General features: G+C 41.8%; 1 protein-coding gene across 1 annotated transcript in view; it reads left to right on the top strand.

Moving 5' to 3' along the window:
- The first annotated feature begins 3055 nt into the window (after window positions 1-3055).
- Window positions 3056-20825, top strand: part of il21r.1 (interleukin 21 receptor, tandem duplicate 1) — a 45696-nt gene continuing 27926 nt past the window's right edge. The window contains exons 1-2 of the mRNA XM_050046291.1: window positions 3056-3240; window positions 3469-3513. The gene's annotated coding sequence lies outside the window, so the exon portion shown is untranslated. The remainder of the gene's footprint in view (window positions 3241-3468; window positions 3514-20825) is intronic.

The raw sequence follows: 20825 nt of genomic DNA, 5'->3' as shown, positions 1-20825 counted from the left end.
AGCTGAGCACAAGACAGAACTGGGATCATTATGTGTTGTGGTGACCGGCCTGTGACCCCACAGTGCATTCTCCTGTGCCCTCCTGGGTGTGCCACAGTGGGGGTGGTTAAAGAGCTACCGCAACCTCTGACATGTCTGGTGCAATGTTTTGTTATATGCACAAAAGCGTGTGTGTGTGTGTGTGTGTAAGTTTGTATTGGTGTGTGCATATGGCACACCTTTCGGTTGCTACTTTTGCTACATGATTGCAAAGCTCTGTGGATTAGCATGTGCCTGCTATAAAGGTACGTAGGGCAAAGGGCAAGGTTAACATGCATGTTCAGAGGATCAATGTTTGTGTGTGTGTGGGTGTTTTTGTGCTTTTCTGTGTGTGTGTGCAAATTTCACACCAGTAGAATGAGTGGATTTGTTTACGCCACAGTGATGATGATGGAATTATCTGTGTGTAACATTTGCGAGGTGTGTGTGTGTGTGTGTGTGTGTGTGTGTGTGCGAGCATCATCCTGTAGGCTAGCTGCTGCGGTTCATAGCTCCCAGGGAGATCCGTGACCGAAGATCCTCAAGTTTAGAGTTCATCTTCAGTTCAGAGAGAGGTTCAACTGGCGGTCAGCAGGCCACTGTTAGAGCAGCCTCATTCTCCCTCTCTCTGCTCTTACTCTCTAATACCAACCCCCCACACACCCACCCACACACACTATCCCTTTCTTTACATACAGCTCTTTATGTTACCCAAATTCTTCCCCCCTCTGCTGTCTCTCAGCTGATCTTTTGCCTTGTGTTTGACCCGTGTTACGAGGCAATCAGGTGGCACACTGAGTGTACAAAAACAAGACGATGTATTATTTTTTTACTCTTTATTCTAATATTCATACACATCAGAAAAATACTTTATTGTCCGTGATGGTGGGAAAGTGGTTCACAAAAAAGTAGATAGAATAAAACCATATGTAATTATAAGTGAACAGATACGTTTTTAGCTTTTTAAAAAAATATATTTGGTGAGCGATTAAACTTTATGTTACAATTATTATTTTATGTGACTGCGTTCGCCCAATGAAATTGCCTTTGTAATAATCCGACACATTTTCTAAAGATTTATTTTCCTAAAGACTGTTACAATTTACAATTAATGCTATGCGCTAATTCTTTTAAGTGAGTTGGTGTGGTTTGTAGGATAATGTAAAATGTTCATAACGCACAGTGCAAAGTGCCACACATTTCAGCCGCATTTAAAATACAATGTGGTGAAGTGATTTTTTAAACAATTTTAAATCCTCTAAAAATATAGGCATTATTTTTTTCAGACAGTGTTTAACAGGGGGTCCTTAGAGTTAATGCAGGGGGGCACCAAATTATTGTTTGCTAATTAGGCCCACATATTTTTTTAAGGTTTAGTTCAAGCTTTTTTTCCCCCAAATATTAAAATATGTCTGAAAACACACATTCACATGAATAGCAAAGATAAATTTGCCTCTCCACAAAAAATAAATAAATAAATTACAGCACACAACATTAATAATAGGCCATTCTCGGAACCCATCGGCTGTGTTCGGCGTCTGACTTCCGGCAGACGGTGATACAGCCTCTGGGGGCAGACCCCCAATTTTTTGGCATTCTGGTTTGATTTGGGCGGAGGAGGCGAATTTCCATTTCCGACTTCCGTTTATATATAAGTAAATATGCTGAACCATTGCGATGGATTCAGAGTTTGCAGTGACGCCAATTATGTTCCGCCTCGTTAGTTTACCGCATGGACCGTTTAACCTGGCAACAACTGCAGCCGGCTCAAACGTGATTGATCAATATCACGCGGACTACAAACAGCCTAGCACCGGAAACCAGGGCTCTTCCGCTCTTCTTCCGGAGGCAAGATCTCCGGGGTTTGCCTACAGACTCTACATTTACTCTACTGAATGTAGAGTCTGTATATAGAGACTAAAAATAGGCTAACTGTTACCCATGATCCTTGTGCTATCATGTGAGCTAGCTAACGCTAAACCACTGTGCGGCACTTGTAACGGCGAGCTAAACTAGTTAGCTAACATTAACATACTATTGAAGAATGTTGGCCAGTTAGCTGTATTATTATTTTGAGTGTACGGACATTCTTGTGAGCCACAGTGGATCGTTGTGTTACTTTCTGAGCAAGAGACTCTGACATACTGTCCACCTCAGAAAGGTTAAGCTAACGCAACTAGCCATGCTACAACGGCTGCTGAGTTAGCAGCTTGTTTGTAGTGCAAACGAGAGAAGACCTGAAAGTATACAGAGAATTTATTTCTTAATTTCATCTCAATTTTATACAATATGTAGATCAGTACTTTGTACATGGCCTAAAAAACAATGAACACCCCTGTGTTGTTGTTGTTGTTGTTGTTTTTTTACTTTTAGACCAGTTGACCTTTCCAGTAGTCACTGCCTGTCCAGTTAAGTTTGTTTAATTGAGTTATTCATCTTCATACGTTTTTTCTGGTTTGACCTTTTTTCAGTACCTAAGGCAAACAGCTTATCACTGAAAGCCAAAGGTTTTGGTTTGTTGGCTTGAATTGACTCAACGTTAATCCTTTTTTTTTTTCAGTTCATTTATCCACATCATATAAATGAACCTGAAAGCTTTTGTTTTGGTTTTATGATTGGAATTTTGATGAGGACATACAGTCCGTTTCTGCTTGACTAGCGTGTGCCGTGAGCCTGATGACCGTTATGGCTGCAAAAATTTAATCAGAAACCCCTTTGTCTCTCATTACAGGAAAACGATGACCTATTTCAGCAGCTGACCTCAAACAAAGTGGTGCCGAGAGTGTTGGGACTCGATATGAGAGCCTTATTTGTGGGCAGCACTGCACAAAGTGGCCGACCTGACCTGTCTGACGAGATTAAAACCAAATGCAAGCGAAGCAAATCACATTCAAATGCTGTGAAACATTAAATTTCAATGAGCTGCACGCTGTCCAACACACTGATTCTATTTGATTACACTTAGCTGTGCATTATTAGTAGTAATGGTAGCAGAATCAAAGGCTGACTTCACCCTGAATAGCCCAAGCACTGGTTTTCATGTTTTCTACTCATCCGTTTAACAAATATTGAGTTATTCTGTTAATGTTAATACAGTCCGTCTGGAAATCCACTGTATAACTAATTGCTTTATGACCAGCTTTATTATTTCTAAGCAGCTGTTTCCTGTCTGACCTGACGGTTCAGCCAAGTGCTACCAGCTAAGGACAAAACAGAACTAAGGTAAGGCATTATTAAGGATTTATTTCTAAAATACCTAAATTAATGGTTGAATCACTTTAATTGACCAGATGTTTCACCCTGTATATCAGAGAGATTAACTCCATTTGAACGTATAGCTTTTAGAGATTAACTGTTAATTTCCTGACGTTTTACGAGTCATCTGACCTTTTTTTTCCTCTTCTATGTTGCTCTTGGGTGAATTTTGTCCCCACCTCCTTGGTTAAAAAGAGGAAACTCCCCAGTGGAAGAACAACTCAATAAGCAACTGCTCCAGTAAGTACTAAAGTGAACTGTTGTTGTTTCGGCTTCACCAAATCACAGCCAATGTCACAGTGGGCTTTGCCATGATATACAGTGCTGCATGTTTGCTCGCTGTGCTCACCCCTCACCCTCCTCTCCATGTCTGTCTGCTCTGATGTGGCCCAGCTTGTTAAGCCAGCCCATTGGCTTTGATCCAAGAGGGATAATGCCAGATTGAAGGGGTTAGAGGCAGGGTAAGAGTTTACCACATGATACAGCCAGGACGTGACACAGGACAAAACAAACCAGTCACACATTATTGGCTTAGTTAAGCTGAGACGCCTTGACTCTCAATATGTTGCACTGTCTGACTAGTTGGTAAGAATATGAAGAGATAATACACAGCATAAGAGGCTTCTGGATGCCTCGTCTACCTACAGGTGCAAATTAGGTAACCTGAACTTGAACCTGAGTCAGAAACATGCATGATATAACCCAGGCATACACTGATTAATGTTAGTTCATATAAAAAAATGCTCATGCTTGTTCACAAATTCACCATTTAAGATAAGGTAAGGGTTCACTTTATTATCAAAACAAAATCTGAAATCTTTCTTGTCCCAGGACATCAACTGTTTTACAAAAATACAAATAAATACAAAACAACTTGACAAACAGATCCTCCGTACACTGACATAGACTTTACTATACTTTATTTGAGGGAACATGTATAGTAAAGTGTATGTCAGTGTGCGGAGGATTTGTTTCCTGCTGCCTACCATGACCTGACTACCTGTGGCTGAGCAAGTAGATTTCATTGATTCCAAATACAAAACAACATTTAAGCAAACGACAAAACCATGCTACTGTACAAATGTTTCAAGTCATATGAGACATTAATAACATTAAATGTTCAACCCAGGTACACTGAAGCTGCTTGGAGCCATACTCTGATTTAACGGGTTGACAGACTGAGAAACAAAAGAGGTCCTCAACCTGTTCAGTCACGCCTGCGGGACTCAAAATACTGTGTGATGGCAAAAACTGATATTCTTCAAATCAAATGTGAGAGTGGTGGGACGTAAAATTACCAGCCGGTGACATCATTCATTTTAGTATACAGGGTGTTTACAGGTCCTTAAAAAGTCTTGAAATGTCTTAAATTCAATGTTACAACAATAAGGCCTTTAAGTCATTAAATAGTCCTAAATTTTAATTTGTGAGGTCTTAGCTACTTTAAACATCTTACTATATAATGACGAAAACTCTGTCTGTCTGTGGGCGTGTGTGTATGTGTCTGTTCCACATTTTTCTCCTCACTGACTTGGACAATCCATGTGAAATATTACATCAATATTACATCAATTGGCCAAAGGGGGGCGCTATAGCAACCAATTGAAATTGCAAACTTTGAAAGGGCATATCTCATGCCCCGTATGTTGTAGAGACATGAAACTTTGCACAGAGATGCCTCTCCTCATGAGGAACAAATTTGCCTCAAGAACCCATAACTTCCGGTTATATAGATTTCCGCCATTTTGATTTTTTTGAAAAACACCTAAAATCGATCTCTTCCTAGGAAGTTTGAGCGATCTGCATGAAACTGGGTGAACATGATCTAGGGACCAATATCTAAAGTTCCCTCTTGGCAAAAGTTGGAAAACTTACTAAAACTGAGCTTCTGTAAGGCAATGACTTTAACTATCTGCCTTTCAACGTGCTACCTCAATTACTAATGTACAGTTTTAGCCCACTATTGGCAATGGTACTACTGTACTTTCAATAAAGCAATCGTAGTGTCAAATTCACAAAAACTCTGTCTGAATACATTGCTCTTCTTAATGGGTTCAGTTGACTATTTAATCTGCAATTTCCTATGACCTGTATCCCAAACACACACCATGTGAAACTGTACGTGGGCAACTGTGCACTCAATGGGTATGGACTAGTTTTATCTAATTTCGTGTATTCATTTTAAATGTCTTTTTGTGAAAATAAGTGGAGTCTTTCTGTGTTAAAGTCCACTTTTCTAATGTTACAAATCTTAAAAAAACTACATAACGCATACATGCACAAGACCACATATATACTACTTGCCTGCAATGCTTAAATAAGTAATACATGATTTGTCTAAACATCTGTCCTAAATTTGGTTAAAAGGTGTCTTGAACAGGTCTTAAAAAGCATTAAATTTAACTGCCTGGTAGACGCAGTTCGAAAACTTGACCCAAAATCTTTGAGCAGATATGTAGCAGTCGAGCTTTAGGCTGAACATAGAGACAGCTGTGCTGATTTCATACTGCATAACACTGTATTGTAGGTTGGAAAAAAATAACAGGATCTGCTTGTTTGCTCCACATGACCTAGGAAAGTAAATGTGTTGTTTGACCTTTCTACAAATATGATGTATGTGTGCACATAGATACCAAAATATTTATGGGTGGAAACTTGTTTAATCTGTGTGTGTGGACAGTAACTGATGACGGATACAAGCAGGGCTGCCCTTTGAAAGTTGGAGATTCAAATCATTAGTCAGAAATCCCTCAGTCCACTGAGATTGCCTCAAGTCAAGCAGTCTTTCTTCTTCACTTCTTTTTTGCTCGTCAGTGTGCTGTGCTTTGTACTTCTGTGGACGTTTTGGTCCCCAGATTTTGCTGCGGATTGAGCGCACTTGACTTTCACGCTACTCTTTAGTTCAGGGAGCTGTGGATGCGTTGGCAGCAGCACAGGGGAAGAGAGACTCTGCATTGTAGGGCTCTTAGAAAACATTATCTTCTCTCTTCTAATGAGAAGTTGTGAATTTACAGCTCAGAGCAACTTAATACAACACCGTCTCTGGGTTTTTTTGATGTTCAGTGTTGACCAAAAATGCTGTTGTACATTTCTGACCGGTCATTGGCGCAGTTAAGTTGTTTACTATATTATGTGAGTGAGGCAGGCATACTGAACGTCTTGTTGAGCCTTGTTCAAACTTTAAAACTTAAATGGAGACAAAAAAAAAAAAGGAATCGTTGAATATTTGTATTAAACAGCCAGATCTGATTCAACTGCCATAATTCAAGGCATAATTGAGTTGGGTACAGCCCTGGATACAAGTTCACTGGAAGACCTCATGTGTCCTCTGAGGAATAATAATAAGTGAATTCCTCTCATACCACTCCACCAGTCTGTTCGTACAAAACTCGTAAAAAAATCAAAGTATGCCTGATAGCTCTGCCTCACAGAGACATTAGTGTAGTATGGTTTGGAAAGTTTAATAATATTGTATTTGCAATATCAATTAACCGGGGAATTAATGGTCCACTTGGAATAAAAGTAATGGTAATTTTTACACAGTGGACAAGTTAGTGTGGGGTAGAGGCTAAGGGGTTGTGGGTAGATTTAAAAAAACACACTTCATGTAATTTTAATTCAAAATGGATGTACAGTATATATTTGAGGACGAACTTTTCAAACAGCACAGTCATACAGAAACATTAGTGTATCCATAGGGACGTACAGGAAGTTATTAGAATGAGTGACTCTGTGCAGAGGCAGCTTTTTGCATAGTCGGGCCAAACTATGGGCTCAGCAATGGCACCTGGCGATGGCGATGAAACCATCTTATCAGAACACAAGCTCTGCTGCCTCTGCTCTTTGGCTCCCGCCGCGATATCGTATTGCTGAGTCTCACTTTGCATGAGAAATCGAAGTGCAATCCCGTTTTTTATGGCCGCAGCCCGCGACCTTTGTCAACCCAGCGAATTAACCTAGAGGCGTATCAGCCACGCTGGCCCTTTTCTCCTAGAGCCTGTCCTATTAACTGAGTGAGGAGCACAGTGCGGGTCACACTTAAGTAACCTTATCTTGTAATTGGGTTCAAGGTTAAGTGACCCTGGAGCACGGAGGTCCGGGGGTTAAGGTCACAATGTCAGGCAGAAGGGGGAGCTTTTAATCACTGATGGGGCTGGAAATCAAGGCCCAAGCTTCTGCTATCTGGCTGGGCCGGACCCGCCCACCCCCCATCACCTCCATCCTCACCCTCATCCACATCCCACATGAGGCTGTCCGTGTAGGCTCTAACAAGGTGGGGTTTAGGGGGTCGAATGGAGCAGTTGCCAGGCAACCCATATTCAAGCCAAGGTCTTGCAAGCTTTTAACCTTAGCACAAATCGATATAGACGGCAATTGGGCTAATATTCATCGAGCAGATGGGAAAATTAGGCGCAAGTCTGCCTGCTGGAGATAGAGGAGAGACACGCTGTTGGCCTAACGGTCATAGCATCACTCAGACTCCTCTAATTGAATGTATGCACAGCAAGGGAGAAGCTTTGAGTGGTGGGGAAAGGATGACAGGGAAATAGCTGTGACAAGCTTTTTAATGAAGCAACATCTCGTCGGACAGTGGCACTTTCTTCCTCTCCTGCCATATCCTTCTTATTTTCATCATGCACATCACTTTCTCTCTCATCACGTCCCCTGTGCTGCTCTCATCTCTCTCTTTTCTGCCTTTATAGCCCATTTTAGTCTTCCCTTATGTTCTCTTTCTTCCTTGTCTGAATTTCATCTCTCTTATTGTGATATATCAGAATGGATTTTTGAATGGAATGCATCTAAAGTAGTTAAAAACAAAAATATGCTGCTTTAAATGAGCTTAAGGTGGCCCAAAACTGAAAATCTTTTAGGTTTTTGCAGTGGTAAATTCTGCTCATTTGGTCAGAGAATAAAAACACGATCCATAGTTTCACATTTTTCAGGTTATTGTTATGTTAAAAACACCCAGACATCTCATGAAAAAGAGCAATCTTTTAATTTTTCACAACTGCTCCCCCTCCCCCCTCCTCTTCTCCCTCCCCGTCTTTTCGAGAGGGAGATGGATGACCACTGGTGGAGGGGTCCAGGCAGCATGACCCATAGACCTATCCATTGCCAAGGGCGAGGAAATAGCCCAGATTAAAGAGCTTGTAAATAATGGCCCATAAACATCTGCCTGTTAGGCTGGCCAATCCATCTCAGTCTCCCATCTGGTCCTCTCTTTCTCTCGTGCTCTCCCGCTTTTGATTTCCTCATTGCGAACGGTCCACAGGGCAAATGCATCATCAGACCAAAGTCAGTCATATTCCAACACAAACAAACACTGAGATTGACCCCCAGGTCATGTACAGTTCAAGTCCCCACCAGTCATTGCACCCATGACTCAACCCAAAGACAACAAAGGAAAGCATTAGCTTTGTTTTCTTTCCTTGGGCTCCCTTCCATTTATTAGAGCCTCAGTGTGTATTGCTTTGTTAGATTAGCATAAGGTAAGAGTGAGTGCATGTGCGTATTTATGTACAACTACAGTCATGAATTCCCCTAATTATTTTAGCATGATTACAGTTGTTTTACAGTCCGCCCTCCTCTTTGTCAGAGTCAAACCTTCACTGGGGCTCTTGTTAGCAGGGCCTCATCAGAGCTCCTCCCTAATTAGTGATTAGACGTTGTTAACATCGGGCTCCCAACATCTGCTCCGAGGACTGGCCACTTGCACTCTCTCAGATCTCTTGTGAATAGACCCGGGGCACCAGTATTAACCACCTCAGTCATGGCCTGGCTGCAGGTGGCAAATTAGACAAAACAAAGGACTGAAGCTGAGCTCTCGCCAGCAGACCTCATGTACGGTAAATGCTTTGTCTTTGATGTCACATCTGAGCTTCAGCCTCACTGATTATGACACTACAGGAAAAGTTTAGGGATCACAAAAGTTATTACAATTCACCCCGAGGGGAGCATGAAAAATTCTGATTCCCAAATTTAATTGCAGTCCATCCAGTAGTTGTTGAGATATTAGGTGCACATGTTTTTCTTTAATCAACTTTATCAATCAAATGATGTTTAATGGGAAGCATGTGTCATGAAATGTACGTACAAAGATGCATTTAAAATCAACTGTATCTGTCCTGTCTTCATGTGTCTGCTCGTACCTTATGCAGTTATGTGCTTACCTTGGCAAAGCTGCTCCTTGCTGTTGGAAGGGAGTGGTGTGGAAGTAATTGTTATCTGCAACGCATGCAAAATTGAAAATGAGTAAAATGCAAGCTCGGAGAATCACCGAATCATGTATTGATCCCATTGAACTTCCTAATTGTTAAAGTAGCAATCCTGTCCTTTTTATAATGGCTCAGCAGACAGTGACCACTAACACGAGACTTGGTGTTACATGTCAGGTAGATAAAGCCATTAACTTTTCATTAAATTTTTGGGAAGACAGATATCTGATGAGGTGAATCAAGGCCTGGGCCAGGGCTTAAGACCAAAATCAGCTCCATGTTAAAACAACACAAGGACTGTGTTGATGGTTGTGTTGCCTTGAGAGATCTGAAATATGACCCAAAGTTCAGTTGGAGAAACAGATATGTGAATTTCAAGGCTTCACAGATGCAAAAACATGCACATTGATTTATAACACTAAAGCCCCTTTTACACTGCCAGATTTTCAGTGAATGTTGAGTGAATGTTGTTAGACACACAGAGCTGGATTGGCGAGTTGATCCGCCTCGTAGGGTAGTCATATTGGCGGAACCTTTTTGGGTAAAAAAGAATGAGGCGGCCTTCCGCCACTGGAGGGGCTGTTGATGACGCCGCATGTGCGAGCCACTGGCGGTGGATAAACAGGAAACAGCTGATAGCAGGAATTAGCAAGCAGCTTGTAGCAAGAGGGAAACGCAAACCTGACAGACACTGTAAATATGAGCAACTGGGGAGACAAGGAATTGTGTGCCCTCCTTGCCCTCACAAACGAGGAGGCCATTAACCGTCAGATGACGGGTACGGTGATGGACGGGCCGACTTACAAGAGAATCGCCGAAGGACTGACTAGCCGCGACTTCCCTCCCACGTCACTGTTTACGTCACACGCTGAGCTACACGTTTTGTTAACTTGCTAATGCCCCCCATTGCCCTGAAAAAGGTGCATTCTGTATAAACAAAAGTAGGTAGGCGGCATTTTGCTGCACTCCCCGATTTTGCTTTTATACTGCCAATGCTGAAAAAAGACTGATTGGGCTTTCCTGCAAATTTGCACAATTCCTGTTTAAAAAGGGCTTATGAAACAGAATCTTACAACTCTAGAAAGTTATCATGGTGGAAATTACTTAATCTTTTGATTGGACATTTGTGAGTTAAATGGTACAGCTATGGTGTTAAGGTTACAAAGTAAACAAGCATTAATGTGCACTTCCACCTATTTGATTGACCAATGCAGCGCCTCGCTGGATGACGTGTTCTGGGTAAAGTTGAGCCAGAGCACACAGAGCTAAAGCTGGTCTGAATGTGGCCAAGACTTAACTCACTTTTGGTATCAGGAACTTTTCTCTGTTGTGTTTTTCACAATGAATAGAAGCTTCTTAGTAGGGCTGGGTATTGTTTAAAAAATTATGATACCAATACCAATACCCTTAAAGGGCAACCAATACCTCTTTTTGGAACCACTGCAGAGTTGGTAATAATTTTGCTTTCAGCCATGCTTCTTGTTGCTGTGCATAACAGTATGACATCAATATGTCAACAGGCCGAAATACTGCGAGTATCATGATATTAATTTTTATATGATATTAAAAAAATACACCAGTGTTATCGTGAACAAGATGATATGACACCCTCCTTGTGGTAACATGTATTAAAAAACTAACCGGATTGCAATAACAAGTGGAGTAAATATACAAATTCAATTCTTGATTTTAAAACTCCAAAAACAGTTTGCACATAAAAAGTGGGTCTTTCTGTAGATATAAGAGCTGAAGAATGTCAGTACTAAAACATCGGCCCATTTAGTGAAACGTTTCATTCAGGACTGAACTGAAATGATTCATTTTAGTTCCAAACAAAGTTCAGCAAACACTTTGCAAAGTAGTCTGTTCAGAGATGGCAGTCACTCATCATCCCACTCACTGGCACTCAATGTCACAATAGACAGTGCACACTAGCCTCAACAAGACTTATAAGTTTGAATGAGAGGCAGGTAAGTAGATTTTCCAGGCAGGTGAGCTGCAACTAAAGCTTCATGATCTCACATCACTGAGAGGGACACTGGCCTTCACTTCTTAAATGAGCCCTCTAACCTCACACTGTCAGGATGAATGATATACCATCTTAGCGCTGGATCTCACTCAAGGTAAGGTGTCCAATGATGGCACCTTATGTGTCTTGCTTTTATGCATCTCAAAATTGCACCATATTCTTCTCTAGATTGTTTTACTTTTCATAAAGTCGTATCATTTTTCATTCCAAAACCTTTTCCCTCGAAATCACCATTTCATCGCTTCCTTTTTTTTAAGTCACGCATCAGCTTCAATTTATGAGCTGCCATTTTTGACCTAGTAAGTGACCCCACACCTTAAACACATTCCAATGGAGCCAACACGTTTATTTGGCAGATAAATCATTGCTTACCAAATGCTGGTGGTGTGCAAGGTCAAAGTTGTGGAAGGGGATAAAAATGAAATCACAGAGACAGTGGGTCAAGCTGAGTGCCAACATGAATGTCCTACAGTGTTGGTGCTTACACACAATTTCAGTAGAGATTTGAGACAGCCATTGTTTGCATGCATTTATCTAAATGAGGTGCATATGGAGCGGGTCACGGTCAGTATCCTCTTATGTGATACAGCTTTATACAATAAAGAGCTCCAGTATTTATCATAATGTGTTCACAAGCAGGAAAATATCTTGACTCAACAGATGTTGGTCAGTTAAATAATCCTCTCCCCTCAAGTATGATCAGTTCTCTCTTCTCCATCACGCAATAATTAGAGCAAGAGTTGCACAGATCGAACATGTTGGTGAACCAAGCTTTCTTTGGCCTGTTCACACTAAAGTGAAATATGATATACGATGTTTGTTACCTGCCACCGTGCTCTTGAAAGCTGGCACAGAAAAGGCACAAGAGTAGCACCCAGCGCCCGACCTCACGTTTTTCAGGCGGTTAAAGACATGGCATGTGTATGGCCTCTAAGTCACTGGGCTGGTACCCGCGGTTATTCCACAGGCTAGTTAATAATATGTCGGGCAGGAAATCCCAAATGTGGGATCATTTTGAGGACGTGAAGGACGAACTTAAGGTGATATGTACCTTGGGGTCTTTGCTGCAGCTCTCCCTACCTTAGGCTTTCCATGTAGGCGCATGGATGGGCAGGGAGGTCCCAAAACAGAGCTGCACTGCCAAATATGAAACTGATAATAGATATGAAGTTGTTGGTTTTTTTTTTGACTAAAGCGGTCCCGACTGTTTTGCAATAAAGTTGCAGTGATTCGACAAAACTGCAAGGTCACACAGACTTCAGGGAGATGGGCTGAATTTCCGTCAGTTGTTATTTCAACATCCTGGAGGGACTGAATGTGTCTGTAACTCCTCATATCAGCGGCATTAATGAAACAAAACAGATACTTCCTTCATAAATTAGCTCGTGGTTATTGTGCAGAGCTCTTAAATTGTTTCATTCTTCTTCAAAACCATGGCAGCATTGGCAGATTGCGAGTTCAATTCTTTTTTTAACTTTATGAGTAGATGATAATGTTCTAAGAAAGTGTGAGAAAGAGAAACAAACAAAACATCCATTCATTGTTTATTACCCCCAAATTGTTTTAAGAATTCTGGCTTTTGACAATATCTGTGCATGGTTGCAGAAAGATTGCTGTCATTACAAATAAAATATAGTTAAGCCAGGGTTAGGGTTGAGCAATTAAACCACTTAGTTAAGGTTAAGATTAATACAAAGTTTAATTTTAGTTGCAGGTATCTGACAGGACATGAACTCCAGTCTTGGAAAGTTAGATGTGCTGCCAGCCCATCCTCCACCCAACCTCCACACCCTTACTCTCTGAGTCACCAAACAGAGGGCACGCTACGTCTTGCTTCAGCACTGAGCGTTGGCACTGGACATAAATTCTGAGGCGTGTAATTGTCCAGTGTGGATGTAATTCCTAGGATGTTGGGCTAAGAGGGGGGTACACCCTGGACAGGTAGTCCAGTTTATCACAGGTCTGACATGTAAAGGCAGACAGAGACAGAGTCATGCAATGTAGACTCATGAATGAAATTAGTTGCATGTCTTTAGAGTGTGTGAGAAAAATGGAACAGACACGTGAAGGAAACACAAACTACTTTTTTTTTTTAACATATTTTTATTTTTATTGTTTTTATAACAGCATATAAACTGCTATACAGCATTGTAAAAGAAAAACAGTCAAATGAAAAACACACACACACCCATGTACACAAATATACAGATACCTACATACATACAGAAACTTTAAAGGACCAGGCAGTTGCATGAGATAAAGGCCCAATCAGGGCCTCAAACTCCCCTTCTTGACAGCAAGAAAATATGTGGCCCTCTGAAGTATACATGACCCATGATGCTCCTCGTCCTGGTGGCCAGGGACTACTCTTGCATGTTTGCCTCTCTCTTTCTCTCCATTCATCTAAACAAGAGTGAGTGAGCGAGCAGTTACAGCTGGAGCTGTCAGATCTACATGCTTGTCTGACAACATTTCCTTTTGGTGTTATTTTGAAGGAAGTCATTACTTCATCATGAGCACATCACTGCTTTAGGCTGTATAAAAATAACACATAGCCTCGGTGGCGTCCCCTGTTGGTGTGTGGACTCCTGTTTTGAAGCCTCGAGTCTGGCATTTTGGTCATTGCTGTCATGGAAATTTGGAGCCTGAAGTGACTGTAGTAAGACGAGGGGTGGAGCTGTACTATAAATAACCTTAAGCTTTAAAATGTAAACGTAAAGTTGTGTAAAGATTCATCCCCAGTATAGTTGTCATGAGTGTTTATAAGCTATAGAGACCAAAACCGTTTTGTGTACCAGGTTGTAAGCATGTTATCTTCTGCTGTAGAGTAGGCCATTTTAACATGGGTGTTTATGAGAATTGTAAAGTGGCCATTTGAGGACGAGCAGTTTTGGCATTTCTGCTTTGGCCTAATTTTTTTAGCGCTTAATCAGAACCCATGACAGTGACTACTTGCATATTAATTAAGCAGTTAACATTATTTTTTCCTGCCCTGTGTTGTGGTGTGGTTAAGTAAGCGTATTCAGACACTGGTAGAATAAAATGATCATCTTCCACACAATGACAAAAATGTAAAAGCACAGAAGAACTTCAAACACTGTGAACACCCCACAGCATTTACACCTGTGTGATATCTGAACTGTAGGGTCTAATTGTTCACTTCTCTACATATCCACAGTTTAAATACCTCCAGGATGAATCAAATGAAATGTGCAGCCACCTCATCTAATTCTTCATGGGTGGCGGTTTAGGAGGGGATCACTGGCGGGATGCTAATTTGATTTGTCTGACCAATCGTCCAATAGGACGGCTTATCCATGACCTCTGAAACTGTGAGTTTTCCAGTTAGCTGATCAGGGCGGGAACCTTCACTTGACCCCCCTCAGCCTGTATGGTAATGTCATTTAGGAGGGGGAGGGGCACTGATCAGGGGGAAAGATGTTGAGCGGGACCATGCAGCAGGAGCTCAAGGCCAGTGGTCTCTCTGCATTTTGTCATGTCAAACATGTAACTTATGTCCATGAAAGAAAAGCTAGCAAACAGAAATCTGATGGAAACCTCTTACTGCATATAATTTCACACATATATGTGCATCAGTTGAAAAACAATTTTGCTTTCATCATTCCTAAAATATAAATATATCTATAAACTGTATGTATAATAAATCAAAGTAGATAGCCATGTCGGCTGCATGGCTCTACATTGTAGGGATAGCAATGTTGGTTTGTCCACTGCTTTTGGATGGTTTGCTTTGAAACTATACAAATATTCACGGTGGATGAATCCTAGTAACATTGATGGTCCCTTGACTCTCACATTGAGCCACCAGCAGGTTTAAGCTTTCACTTCACAACGAAGTGAACATCTACTGGATGGATCGGCTTAAAATTTTAAGCAGACATTGATTGTTCTCAAGTGATGAAACCCACTGATTTTGATGATCCCCTGACTTTTCATGTAGCACCACCATGAGGTCGACATTTGTGGTTTTGACCTAAATGTCTTGATAAATATTTGATGGACTGCTGTGAAATTTGGTACAGATATTAATTTCTCCACAGGAGGAACTGTAATGACTTTGGAGATCCTCTGACTTTTCGTGTAGTGTCATCATCAAGTCACAATTCTTGTTTGTCTGATACTTGCAATCAGCCTTAGTTGTACTTTGTGTTTAGTCCTAATAAGCAAACAATAGCATGCTAACATGCAAAACTATAATGATCAAAATGATGCGTACTACCTGCTAAACATCAGCATGTTAACATTGTCACTGATATGTTAGCATGTCAGTGTTAGCATCTAGTGCAAGGCTCAGCTGTGCCAAAGCCTTTCACATTTGCTAGTATGCTAGCATGTAGACTTTAAGGGCTCTATATTACACCTTATGTGAACCCGTGCACAGCGCAGTGTCACTGTCATTGCTAGTTTCAGATCAACACAGTTGTCATTTTCACGGCCAGCGCCGATCTGTGCGCCCATGAGCTTGTAGGTCTTAAAAGATGTGTTTCCAGGCACATAGTTGGCGCAATGCTACTTTGAGGCAGCAGGTTTTCTCTAACAAAGCCTGGTCTAAAGTCAGAATAGTGCAGTATTTTACTGCCATTTACAGGGCGCATTATTTAGATAGTAAGATGCCCCCATGTTGGTGGGATCACAACTCGTGTACTCTGCTTGTTACACACACAGGGACGCACAGATGGTCTGTGGGTGCGTGGAATAATACATCAATAATAAGGAAAATATTAATTACATTCTCTAAAATGTGAACATAGCAGAGAGCAGAGCTGCAGTCTGTTCTCTCTCATTAAGAGAGACACTGTGCGCATTTATGCCCAAGATGCCATTATATCCCCATGATAAATCCGACACACTGGACCTTTAAAGTATCAAAGTAAAAGTTCTAGTTATGCAAAATGACCCATTTCAGAATATTGTATATGATTGGATTATATTGATGCATTAATGTTTGTATCACTATATATCAAAAGGCACACACATGTGTCATAGGATGTGGATAATCCCGTGCCAGGTATCACTGATAATACCAGGTAGACAGTAAAAGGGATTTCCTGGTCCGACTCCAAAGCCCTGTGAAAGCACGCGGGGCTTTGCTTGGAAGTGCTGCGATCAGAGCACTGGAGCTCAATTAGCTACTGTTGTGGGTGGGGGCGGAGAGTGAGCAGAGGTCCAAATCCTCTCTTACAGGCCCAGCTGGGGGGATTAAGAATGGTTCCTGTCCCGTGGCTGACCTCTTCAAAGCCTGCGCAGATGTCCTGATCCCCCTCCACACACCCACTGATCACCAGCACACACTCAAATACCTCCTCTCCTCAAACCCTCTCTTGACCCCACAACCAAAACAAAGCACTCAGGTGACATTTCTTATCACAAGAGCACTCACCCGCTCTTTGAATTGGTATCTCTGGTATCTCATCTGCTCTGCAGTACATCTTTTTCACTCTTTCTTGGTCCTTCTGTCTTCCTTCTGGTCCTGAGAGGGCTCCTTCCCGGCATCGGCTGTCGTTTGACACCGAGCATGGTCAGATTTCTGAATGACCTTAGCATGGAAATTAGCCTGTCACTCTCAATACTCTGCTGCCCTTTGGTTGCACTGGGTTTTCAAATAGGAAACCAAGGTCAAGAGGCGCCGGCTACGACACTGAGCGTGAGATTTTGAATGACACATCTAAATCAAAATAGGAAATAAACGCTTTATATGGAGATTGCTAAGAGGTCCTCTGAGGTCGGTGGTGGTCCTTTAAGGTTGTGACCCTTTTTTCAGGGCTATAAGTCACGTCTTGGTCAAAGTAATGACCACCCAATTGGAGCTTCATTTAAGGCTAAAGGGGACACGATGGACAATGAATGGATTAAATCACTCTAGGGGGCACAATCCAAGATTACTTTCAATCAGTAAAGACCCTCACAGATCTTCTGAGAATAATCCAAATGTGAGATTAGGTGTTTAGATAATTATTTTCTGTATTAGTGCCTTCTTTGGTGGGCTGAGGCTTCATGTTCTCCCCAGAAGATGAGATCCGTCTTACAGGAAGTTGTCACATTAGAGACAACGCATAAAGTTGTAGAGGAGCAGAATACTTAAGTTTGTAAAAAGTCAATATTCTAGACTTGTTCTGGACCTCTGGATCCAGTCTGATTATCAGACTACCGAGTTCCAGCCTGTTTCTTGTTGATTATTGTCTAATTTGTCTGTTAATTTTTCAGTAACTTTCAGAAACAAGTATTTTCCATGGCTTTCGTATGAAAGCCTCTAAATGCTGCAATTCCTTGGTCAAAGATGGACATCATCGAGTCAAAGGTCTCTGAATGCCTCTTTAGCAGCGAGCAGATGGCGTCAGAGGCACATAGAGTAGAATAAGTACGTTTGTTTCTTGTGGTCATCAGAACAAAGTGCTGCATATAGATGAAGCCTGTATGTTTTGAGAGCCTGTCTGTCCTTTCAAACGTCTGCTCCACATCCGCTCCTCATCTCTCCGGCTCATCCTTTCCAATCTGTCCATCTTCAATTTCCACTGTCACGTCTACATTCATCGCCTCTGCAGCTCCATCCCTCGATCTCTGCGCCCTTCCTCATTCCTTCCATCTCTCCCTCCCCTCCCTCATTACCCCCCACCTCAGCGCAAGGCTGTCAGAGTTTTAGGGATCCGGTGAGCTGTGAAATCGCACAAATTGCTGTTGCTTTGCGTCTGGCCCAGCAACAGAGGGGGGAGATAGACAGAGAAAGAGAGAGAGAGAGAGATTTTATGCTTCAACACTTCTGAACCTGAACCCCCCACCCCCCCCACCACCACCACCACCCTCCATCCCTCCCTCGCTGCCCCTTCCTCCCCTTATTCACTCAGACATGGACAAGCACACGCACAGCTGCAGGACTGCATATCTACCCACTACAACCCCAAATACCTTCCCCCGGCACACATGCACACACACACACACACTCATACTCAACTTCTCACCCCCACCATCACCACCACCTCCGAACATGTGACCGCACCACCGCCCTCGCCACCCTCACGGTAAAGACACCTCCACCACTTTGCTTCAGTGTGCGGGTCACTACACAGAACAACTCAACGAGAGCCTGCAGCCCTTGAGAGGGATAAAAACCCCTTCTCGACCTGAGGAGAGCTGTTTCAGCCACCTCTACTAAAAAGAGCAAAGCCCCCCACCCCCAACACCCACCAACACCATGCCCCCAAGAACACCCTCTGAGGTATGACAAAAACTGGCAAAAGGTCACAAGAATACATGTTAAAACTGTTTTTGCACGTATAATTAGTGTTTTTATTGTTCTATTGTTCTACAGCAGCTAACAAGTAGGTGCCACACGGGGTGGATTATTGCATAACTTCTACTGCACTGCTGTGTCACATTTCTCCCTGTAAATATACAGCATGTCCACCTTTGAGGAGCCTTTCTAGAAGCCAAAGATCTTTAGCTGCACAGCTGAGAGCTGGTATTCTTCGTCTGGCTGTTGAGGTTGGGTGATTCGACAATATTCAGAAAGAAAAAGAAGTTGAGATTTGGCTAAAATGGAAAGAGAGTCCCATTTCCTTTTATACTGTACAAACTATGATGACTTAAAGGGAGAGTTCAGATTTTTTTAAGTAGGGTTGTATGAGGTACTTATCCATAGCCAGCGTATGACATATAGTAGATGTCAGTCAGCATGCCCCCATGTGGAGAATCAGGCAAGTGCTGTAACATGTCCATGTTTCCCCCCAGGTATTGGTGAAGTATTTCTGATTCTGTACCTGAGTAAAATTTTAAATGCAGGACTTTTACCTGTGTTACCTCATTTAACTAATTGATCAAGGCAGCAGTAGACCAGCAGCTCTTGTGTTCAATGACCCACAATTACTGTTTTTAATCAATGGAGTCTGGTGGCTGTGACGAGAGCATAGATGGGGAACTTAAGCCATTAACAGTAACTGTTGGAACAAGTTCTCTGACAGAAAGGTAAGGTGGTGAAATTACTTTGTATGTAGTGTACACTTAAACTGCCACTGATATTTTTTAGGTGGCTAAAATACACTTTATTGCTGACCCCATTCACAGCAGTATGTTGCTTAGCTTCCGTGTCGGACTCCTGCCTGTTGCTCCAAACTTTCTTTCTCGTGTCTTGTAAGCCTATGCGGGCTGGGCATATGTTTGCAAGACAGTATTAAATAGAATAATGAATTTATTCTAATGTTTTAAAGCAATATAATTTTAAACGTGGTATTGAGTTTTCTTGCATATTACACGTTTTTATTTTCACATAAGACACATTATAGTGAAGGTACCACAGTACAAACTCGGAGTGCAGGGATGTCTCCCAAGACTTACTGGACTAACTTGTCAAGTGGCTCATGGTATAAATTTAATAGGGCTGTCAGGCGATTAAAAAGATTAATCTAATTAATTACATGCTCTGTGATTAGTACGTTTTGCTGTGAAAGTATTTTTAAAAATTCAATTCAAATGAATTTTGTAAAGCTGCTGGATTTTGGACACAATTGTCCCCCTATCCGCTACCACCAAAACTGGTCTGCAGTCCATTTTGCGAGGGATTTAGTTAGTCAGTCACAGGTAGACTTACTCAGTTTGTGTCTGAACGCCTGGTCGGGTGTGGCTTGACGAGACTGGCTGCTAGCGTTAGCTTGGACCTCCGGGCGCACTGCTAAATGCTTTGCCTTGAGGTTATATTTCAGGCTTGCAGTACTCAGATGGTACAAAAAATCCTTACTGCAGAAACTGCAGAATAAAGTGCTCCTATCAACAGTTCCATCTGGGTGTTTTTAAATGTAAATTTTCCATGCACAGGGTCGAGCAGCGTCATCTCGTCTGCCTCCATCATGTTACAAAGCCACTGTGGCCTTCAGTGATGCATCAGGTCAAAGGGCACCATGGAACACAATTACTCAGCGTGAATTTTTTAATGCCTTATTTTTTCTGTGATTAATTGATTAAAAATGAATGCTTTATTTTGACAGCCCTAAAATTTAACTTTATGTCAAAGACGTCACAGCGAAGACGTGGGGCTCAATAATAAAACGAAAAATGAATACAAAGACAAACTGAGACTGAGAAAAGTTGTTCTGACATTGTTTGTTAGTTGCAATCTATTTAATTAAAATGGCTGAAGTGCTAAAGGAACTGCATCACAAACGTTATGCATTACTCACTAAAGATAAGTCATGTGTTTGGTATCCAGTTATTGAAAGCACATTTTTGCAACGCACTGGGTTCCACAGCTCACTGAAGTACAGCAAAACTACAGGTCATTCACTGATATAAACACATAC

The sequence above is a fragment of the Epinephelus moara genome, chromosome 6 (assembly GCF_006386435.1).
Source record: "Epinephelus moara isolate mb chromosome 6, YSFRI_EMoa_1.0, whole genome shotgun sequence".
In the NCBI taxonomy this organism is placed as follows: Eukaryota; Metazoa; Chordata; class Actinopteri; order Perciformes; family Serranidae; genus Epinephelus; species Epinephelus moara.
This window is presented reverse-complemented; position numbering and strand designations above follow the sequence as displayed.